This window comes from Mytilus trossulus, chromosome 4 (assembly GCF_036588685.1).
Source record: "Mytilus trossulus isolate FHL-02 chromosome 4, PNRI_Mtr1.1.1.hap1, whole genome shotgun sequence".
Classification (NCBI taxonomy): domain Eukaryota; kingdom Metazoa; phylum Mollusca; class Bivalvia; order Mytilida; family Mytilidae; genus Mytilus; species Mytilus trossulus.
The window spans coordinates 43,563,376-43,570,786 of record NC_086376.1 but is presented as its reverse complement, the minus strand read 5'-3'; the positions used below and the strand labels follow the sequence as shown (position 1 = coordinate 43,570,786).

The 7,411-nt window shown below is 31.9% G+C and overlaps 1 long non-coding RNA gene across 1 annotated transcript; it reads right to left on the bottom strand.

The window, feature by feature from the left end:
- Positions 1-420: 420 nt before the first annotated feature.
- On the bottom strand, positions 421-6,884 carry LOC134715336 (uncharacterized). Its single transcript, XR_010106663.1, has 4 exons — positions 6,612-6,884; positions 3,444-3,520; positions 1,487-1,594; positions 421-493 (listed from the first exon to the last, which is right to left on the bottom strand). It is a non-coding gene; the product is annotated as an uncharacterized LOC134715336 (long non-coding RNA).
- Positions 6,885-7,411: the final 527 nt, after the last annotated feature.

Below are 7,411 nucleotides of genomic sequence, written 5' to 3'. Positions count from 1 at the left end.
TTCTATTTTCATCTCTATAACATACCAAATTTTAAGTGTCTATATTCTATTTTCTATGTTTGTCTCTGTGACATACACGATTTCTATTGTTGATAATCTATTCTAATCTGACGTATGTGATATTTCTTTTGTCTATATTCTATTTCCCTCTGATGGATGTGATATTTCTATTGCTATATATATCACCATACACATTGATATGTAATTGTATACACTGCTACATGTAGCTATTACAGGTGCTAGTGCATGCAGCCACTTTTGTGGCCTTTTAGGGCTTGCTGTTTCATGTGAGCTCTGTTTTGAAAACCGTACTTTGACCTGTAATGGTTTACTTTTACAAATTATGACCTGGATGGAGAGTTGTTTCATTGGCCCTTATACCACATCTTCTTATATCTATAATTAAGAAAGACAACTAGATTGACTTTTGAGTTCAATATTGTATTAATTTAAAATTAATGTTCTTTGGTTCTGTTTCTTTACTTTTCAGTTCCTGAAAATAAAAATAACAGAATAGAGTTTCAATGTCCACTGAGTTGCACATATTGCATCTATCAAGGGGCAATAATTAAAAAAGGCACTTGAATAAAATTATAAATAAAAAAGTGTGCTTTGAAAAAAGGTTCTTTTTCTTGTACATGTATATAAAATATTTTAAACAGACCTTCAAGGGCAGTATTACAATATACTATGTGTTTTATAAAAATTGAACCGATGAGAGTGCTTACAAGGCCATTTTCCTTTATTCAAAAATTTCAAGGGGCATAACTCTTTCATGTCTTTTGAAAATAGTCAATCTGTCAAAAGTAGTGAACTTGACCAAGATATTGCTGATATTAAAGTATAGCAAGAATTGTACATGCAAGACAAATATAAACACCTTACAATCATTCCATAAACATATTAACCAATGTCTGCCATACAACATGTAGTTTTAATTTTTAAATGGTTCACATTTTGCATTCTTAAACAAGTTGAAGGTTACTTTATGGTATGGATTTTGATTATTGTTCATTGCCTAACAGTGAGTCGAGTGACCAGTAAATGTTTTATCTTTGTTCTTTAGTTTTTTAATTGATAGTTGTCACATTGAGGATCATACCCCATCTCCTTATATCAATATTCTAGTTCTTTAAAAACATTCTACGGTTAAAAGAATATTATTAAATTAATTTTTCTTATATATTTTAATGTACAGTGGCAAGTATTTAATGTATATTGAAGACGAGAACAACTTTTGATCTTGTAAAATATACAATTCATAATATACGGTCTGTGATGCAAATGCTATAATTATTTGAGCTTCTCATTTCTCATGCGTGTGCAGCAGAAGCAGATGAGACTGGTAAGGATTCCTCGATGCATACTTGACATCAGAAAGACAGAAAAATAAACAACTGCATACATGTACAATTACACTTGAAAAAGTTTTGAATACATAACATTAAATTATTTAAATCAAATACAATTCTACATATGAACTTACTTTGATACCAGGTTTTTTTACAGGACATCTAGATTTGCACCTACATGTACATTGTAACATGAACCTCAGTGATTCTAATACTGCACTTTCCTTTCATTTGGTAACAAGCTAAAATTATAAATTTTAAGTTAATCCAAAAGTCCAGACAAAAACTAGATGTACATGTAGTATGAACTAATTAATACTTTTAAGTTTTACTAGTGGAAACAAAAAATGGAAACAATTTATAAACAAACAACAAATATATGTATAGCATGAACTTTCTCATATATATCATGTATATATAATCATGATAATAAACTATTCTTCTGCCTAAGTTTAAAAAAATCCATTTGGGCATTAACTTCGGTTTATTAAATCTTGATTTGCTGTTTCATAGGCAAAATTGTTGAAATACAACATTTATCTATAAATATTAAACTCATGAACATAACATGTTGTCATTTGTATTACCATCTGTATATTTCATGCATTTAATAAAAGAACAGTGTTTCAATGTACCTCACCAATTGATGGATATATATAAAATTTGCTGTCAAAAAGCAATAACCACAACAAATAAGTATGTTCTTTTTTTAACATTTTTCATAAATTATAAAAATCATGAAAATAATCTACAAGAAAAGTAGACATGCGTGAGATGCAATTTTATTACAATATCTATTTCCAAAAGGCAAAACTCTTGTAAACATATTTTATTGATCTTGTATTGCTTGTTAAGCCTGTTAAGTTTCTCTTTATCTTCTTTAGTTCTTGCTCAAAACACAAAAGAGGAAAAGATTGCAAAATTTATGAGAAAGTTGTTAAAAAATGACTATAAAGGGCAACAACTCCTTAAGGGGTCCATTGAACATTTTGGTTATGTTGACCCTTGTAGATCTTACTTTGATGAACATTAGTGCATGAAACGAACTATCCCCCTCAACTGATTGAAATCCCCCTCTGAGCAATAACCCTAAAACTCAATCCCATCCTTTTTTTGTAGTATGGAACCTTGTAGTACAATTTCAGAGAGATCCATACACTCAGTGGCGGATCCAGAAATTATCATAAGTGGGGGCCCACTGACTGCCTTAGAGGGGAGCCGATCCGGACATGCTTCAGTAATTCTCTATATAATCATCCAAAATTTTACCAGAAAAGGGGGGCCAGGGCCCCCTGGGCTTCCCCTCTAAATCTGCCTATGAGTCACTTAAACACAAGTTATTGTCTGGAAACTAGAAACATGCTTCTTTTTGGCCCCTTTTTGCCCCTAATTCCTACATATTTTGGGCAACTAACCCAAAACTCTATCCCAGCCTTCTCCTTGTTAATATATGCCATATGGAACATTGTGGTACAATTTCAGGGAGATCTATACAATTACACACAAGTTATTGACTGGAAACTAGAAAAAATGCTTGTTTTTGACCCCTATTTCCTAAACTTTGGCCCCACTATAACCCCTAAACTGAATCAAAACCTTTTTTTGTGGTTTTAAATATTGTGGTACAATTTCAGAGCAATTGAAATACTTATAAACAAGTTATTATTCTGAAACTATGAAAATGCTTCTTTTTGGCCCATTTTGGGCCCCTAATTCCTAAACGGTTGGGACTTCCGACCATCATCCACAAAATCATCCCAACCTTTTTTTGAGGTATTGGACCTTCTAAACAAAATTCATAAAGATTAATGCACTTAAAACTTAGTTATATTTTTGGATACCAATGTGTCTTCGGACGCAGCAGACACCTTTCCATTATACAATCCCCAAAAATTGTGTGTGGTCTTATAAAAAGAACAAGCAATGTAGTGTATATAGAGCTTCCAATGCTATTTTTGATAAATGGTCCAGTAGAAAAAAATAATTTTTCACTGCTTACACGAAATCAAAATGTGTAACATGTAGATAGTCTGACAAAAACAAAATATTCAAACAAAGTTATCCTTTTTTATTACATGTACATGTACATACCTCTCGTCATGAAATAATTGCATTCTGTTGCTTAGCTTCTTCTTCTTCTTGGAGTACATGTACTTCCATAGAAAATGCTAAAAGAAATAATGTAAAATGAAATGAAATTAAAATATCTGACAAATTGCCTTAAATATTTTTATACATGTTGTATGGCAAAATTGACTTATTTTGATGTTTAAAAAGAAGACCAAAAGATCTAGACTTGCCCTGAAAAAAAATAATACTAGTTATATACTATATATATATATATAAAAGTATTAAATCATTTGAATGTTCTAATCCTTCTTATTAAATCCATATGCCTGTTGTATGAATTCAATGGTGTATCAAAGTGGTTAAATTTGATCTCTGACTAAATAAATTAATGCCAATCTTTTTCATCAGTTAACAGTACAAATTTTACATGTGGTCAAGGGGATAACTTAATTCAGGAGCCTGTAATTCAGTGGTTGTCGGTTTTTTTATGTGTTACATATTTGTTTTTTGTTCATTTTTTGTACATAAATAAGACCCTAAGTTTTCTCGTTTGAATTGTTTTACATTGTCATTTAGGGACTTTTTATAGCTGACTATACAGTATGGGATTTTCTCATTGTTGAAGGCTGTACGGTGCCCTATAGTAGTATAGTTGTTAATTTCTGTCATTTAATTTTTTGGTCTCTTATGGACAGTTGTCTCATTGGCAATCATACCACATCTTCTTTTTTAATGCATGTTGTTATGCCAGATCAGGGCCGTAACTACATTGAGGCAAATGCCTCATGTTAGAAATTTCAAAAAAAAAACCAAAAACTGAAATAAAAGATTGTCTTAATATCAGATTGTTTTCACAGAAAGTGTCTAGCAAGAAGCAAGTTCTCTTCACTCTCTGGTGTCGCCCCTGCATGTTTTTTCATGATCCATGTTTCTATTTTACTTTTAGTTTTCAGAAATGATGGTTCTATTATTTTTATTTCTGTGTCCCGGGTTTGTCTTTTATTCATTTATTGGCCTACTTTATGACTATATTCTGAGTGTTGATTTTCATTTGCAAACGTGTGGTTTTGCAATTTTGCATGCCCACCGATGTCCAGATATTGTGCGAGAAAATATTTTGAGAATATACGATGCTACAAGACATAGGAAAAAAATGGTAGTTTCTGCATGGAGAATTGAAATTGTTATCAAAGAATACAAAACTGGCTTTTTTTTTGGTACATAAAACTAGATAGCTGACATGACTTAAATTTAAGTAAGGTCACCAAATTTCCCGGTATCAAATTATTTGAAAAAAAAACAATAATGTATTGCCATATGACCTTTTGCATTGAAGGATTAAACTTGCATTTAGTCATGTTCAGAACCTTTAACAGAAAATAAAGGAATATGGAGTAAATGTGCACGAAACCTAATCGCACACAAAGTCAATGCATAGAAAAAAATACTAATGATCAATGGTCAAAGTTGCTGGAGGGTCTTCAACAATAAAAGAATCACTAATACCGTAAAACAGGGTCAAGATGGCCCCTAGTGTCGACTTAAGTAGTACTAGTAATTAAAGTAAAATACTGCACTGTCACTATATTTAAATCTAGTCATAAAAAAATCATCAAAGTCTAAGCACAATACAAGACAAGAACAGACAGATCCGGTATTTTTGATTATGAGAATTACGATTTTGCTTTTTCCTACATATCGGTCTTTTATTGTTGTCAATAAAACCTAAAAGTCTTAAATTACAATGAATCTATGTTTTTGCTTTGAGACCAGAATATTGTCGAAAAAATCTAAAAATAAATTGCGAATTATGTCAGAAAGAGTCTGGGAAACGTTCAGAATGCACGATTTTGCGTTATTTTTCTCAGAGCTTCTGGGGGCCTCAATGAGCGGCCCCCAGACCCCTTGTCAAAAAATTTTCACCTCGCTCCGCTCGGTGAATATATTTTGCCTCACTATTAGAAGAGGCTAGTTACAGCCCTGCAGATAATTTCATGCGTTGTCTACTCTTTGTTTCTAAAATTTTCTTTAGGAGTAACATATATATTTGTTGTTTTTGGTAGGCATTAGGGAATTTTTTAAACTATGTACATGTATGTGCAGTTACTAAATACACAGCCTTTATAAATAATTTTCAAATTAAACAAGTGAAACTGTGAGCTACATGTACATGTACTGCTCACTGATGATACCCCCGCCGCAAGTGGATAATATTAATAGTGTAAAAATATGCAAGTGTTCAGTAAACAGGAAGTTGTCGAGTGATGAATCTGAAAACGCATCACACGGTATAGCTGACTTAGATAAACCCTGAAACAAAATTTCAGAAATCCTTGTATTGTAGTTCCAGAGAAAAATGTGACGAAAAATATTCATGGGACAGACGGACTGACTGACGGACTGATGGAAGGACAGACAGAGGTAAAACAGTATACCCCCCCTTTTTTTAAACGGGGATATAATGAATACATATTTAATCACCCTAGCTATAATCATTTTATTGTAAAAATAGTGACTACAAATGCTTATATGCTTTTTTCTGTTGACTGTTACTTGCCAGTCTTTTGATTAAACAAAAGAAATGGCATGCCCACTCCTATGGATGGGCAGAGTGGGAAAGCTAGAAATTTTGCCCACCGGGTGCCCACTCCCATGGTGGGCGGGTGGACAAAGCAAAATCCACCCGAGCTGTGGTGTAACAGTGTTATTGTACAAAATGTAGTCTCAGTTTGATCATAATTAAAATTTGGAAAAAATGTTCATTAACATTATTATCTTTGGCTATGCAATGTATGAAAAGCCGGCATACATTTTATAAATCTAAATTATATGAAAAGAATGGGAGTAATAGAACCTCACTGACATCTATCCATTCATTCAGTATTGATGCCCCCCTTTTTTTTAAATTTAACTAATCTCTACAGAGTTTACAAATATGGTTATTTGGGATGTATTTAAAAATAACCTTATGATAGATAATGAAACAGATGATTAATAAATGCAATTACTGATTACCATCGGATATATACATTACAATATTATCGTTCCTCAGTATCGTTCTCGGGTTTACATGTACCTGTCATGCCTGTTTACAATCAAGTCAAATAGTTTTTTGTGAAAAATGTGCACACACATCTTCCTGCTTTTGTCCAATTATAATAAAAAAAAAAGGAGCATAATTATATTTACCTTTCGTTGCCTTTTTAAGGTACATAAATGTACGTAATCCATGAAAACAAAACACTTTCGACATTTCGAACTTTCGTTGCCGTTGACCTTCTCTAGACTTTCATTTCTATGTTTCGTTCCCCGGTTTCTTCTAGTTAATCGACAAGTCACCCAATTCAATTTATCTGTTTATAAGTAGAAGAAGAAGTAGAATCTATCTCTGTCCATTCTTAAAACTTAAATAAACAGCTGTAGACTGCTGCGGATGATCGCGTGAGCGTCCATGGTTTTGCGTGTCATATTGCACAAAACGATAACGGTGAAAATATTTCCGACTTTTCCCGGTTTTCGAATTCTACGTGCCAAGTACGTAATACGAGGGTCTGGAATCAAAATTAGGGATTTAAGAAAAGGGAATAAGAAAAAAAATGCAGAATAAATAATAACTAATAAAGAACAGAGAGAGAAAAATGGGGTAATCAATAAAGAAAACTAATTGAGAATAAAGAACAAACTATAAATTATATAAAGAATATTTATTCATATTATTATCTATTAATTATAACTCATTCACTTATTTCACATTCTGTTCATGATTCAGAATTAGAAAGCTCTGCTGTTGGGATGTTCTATGCTTCGATACTAATTTTGACATTTTCTTCAATTTTCATTATTTTTTTTAAAACATATGAAAACATATGAAAAGCATATGTTTTTCATATGTTTACAAACATATGTTTACATGTGTCATAAAACAGATGTTTACATATGTTTGCTTACATATGTTTTCATATGTTTCAAAACATATGTAAACATATGAT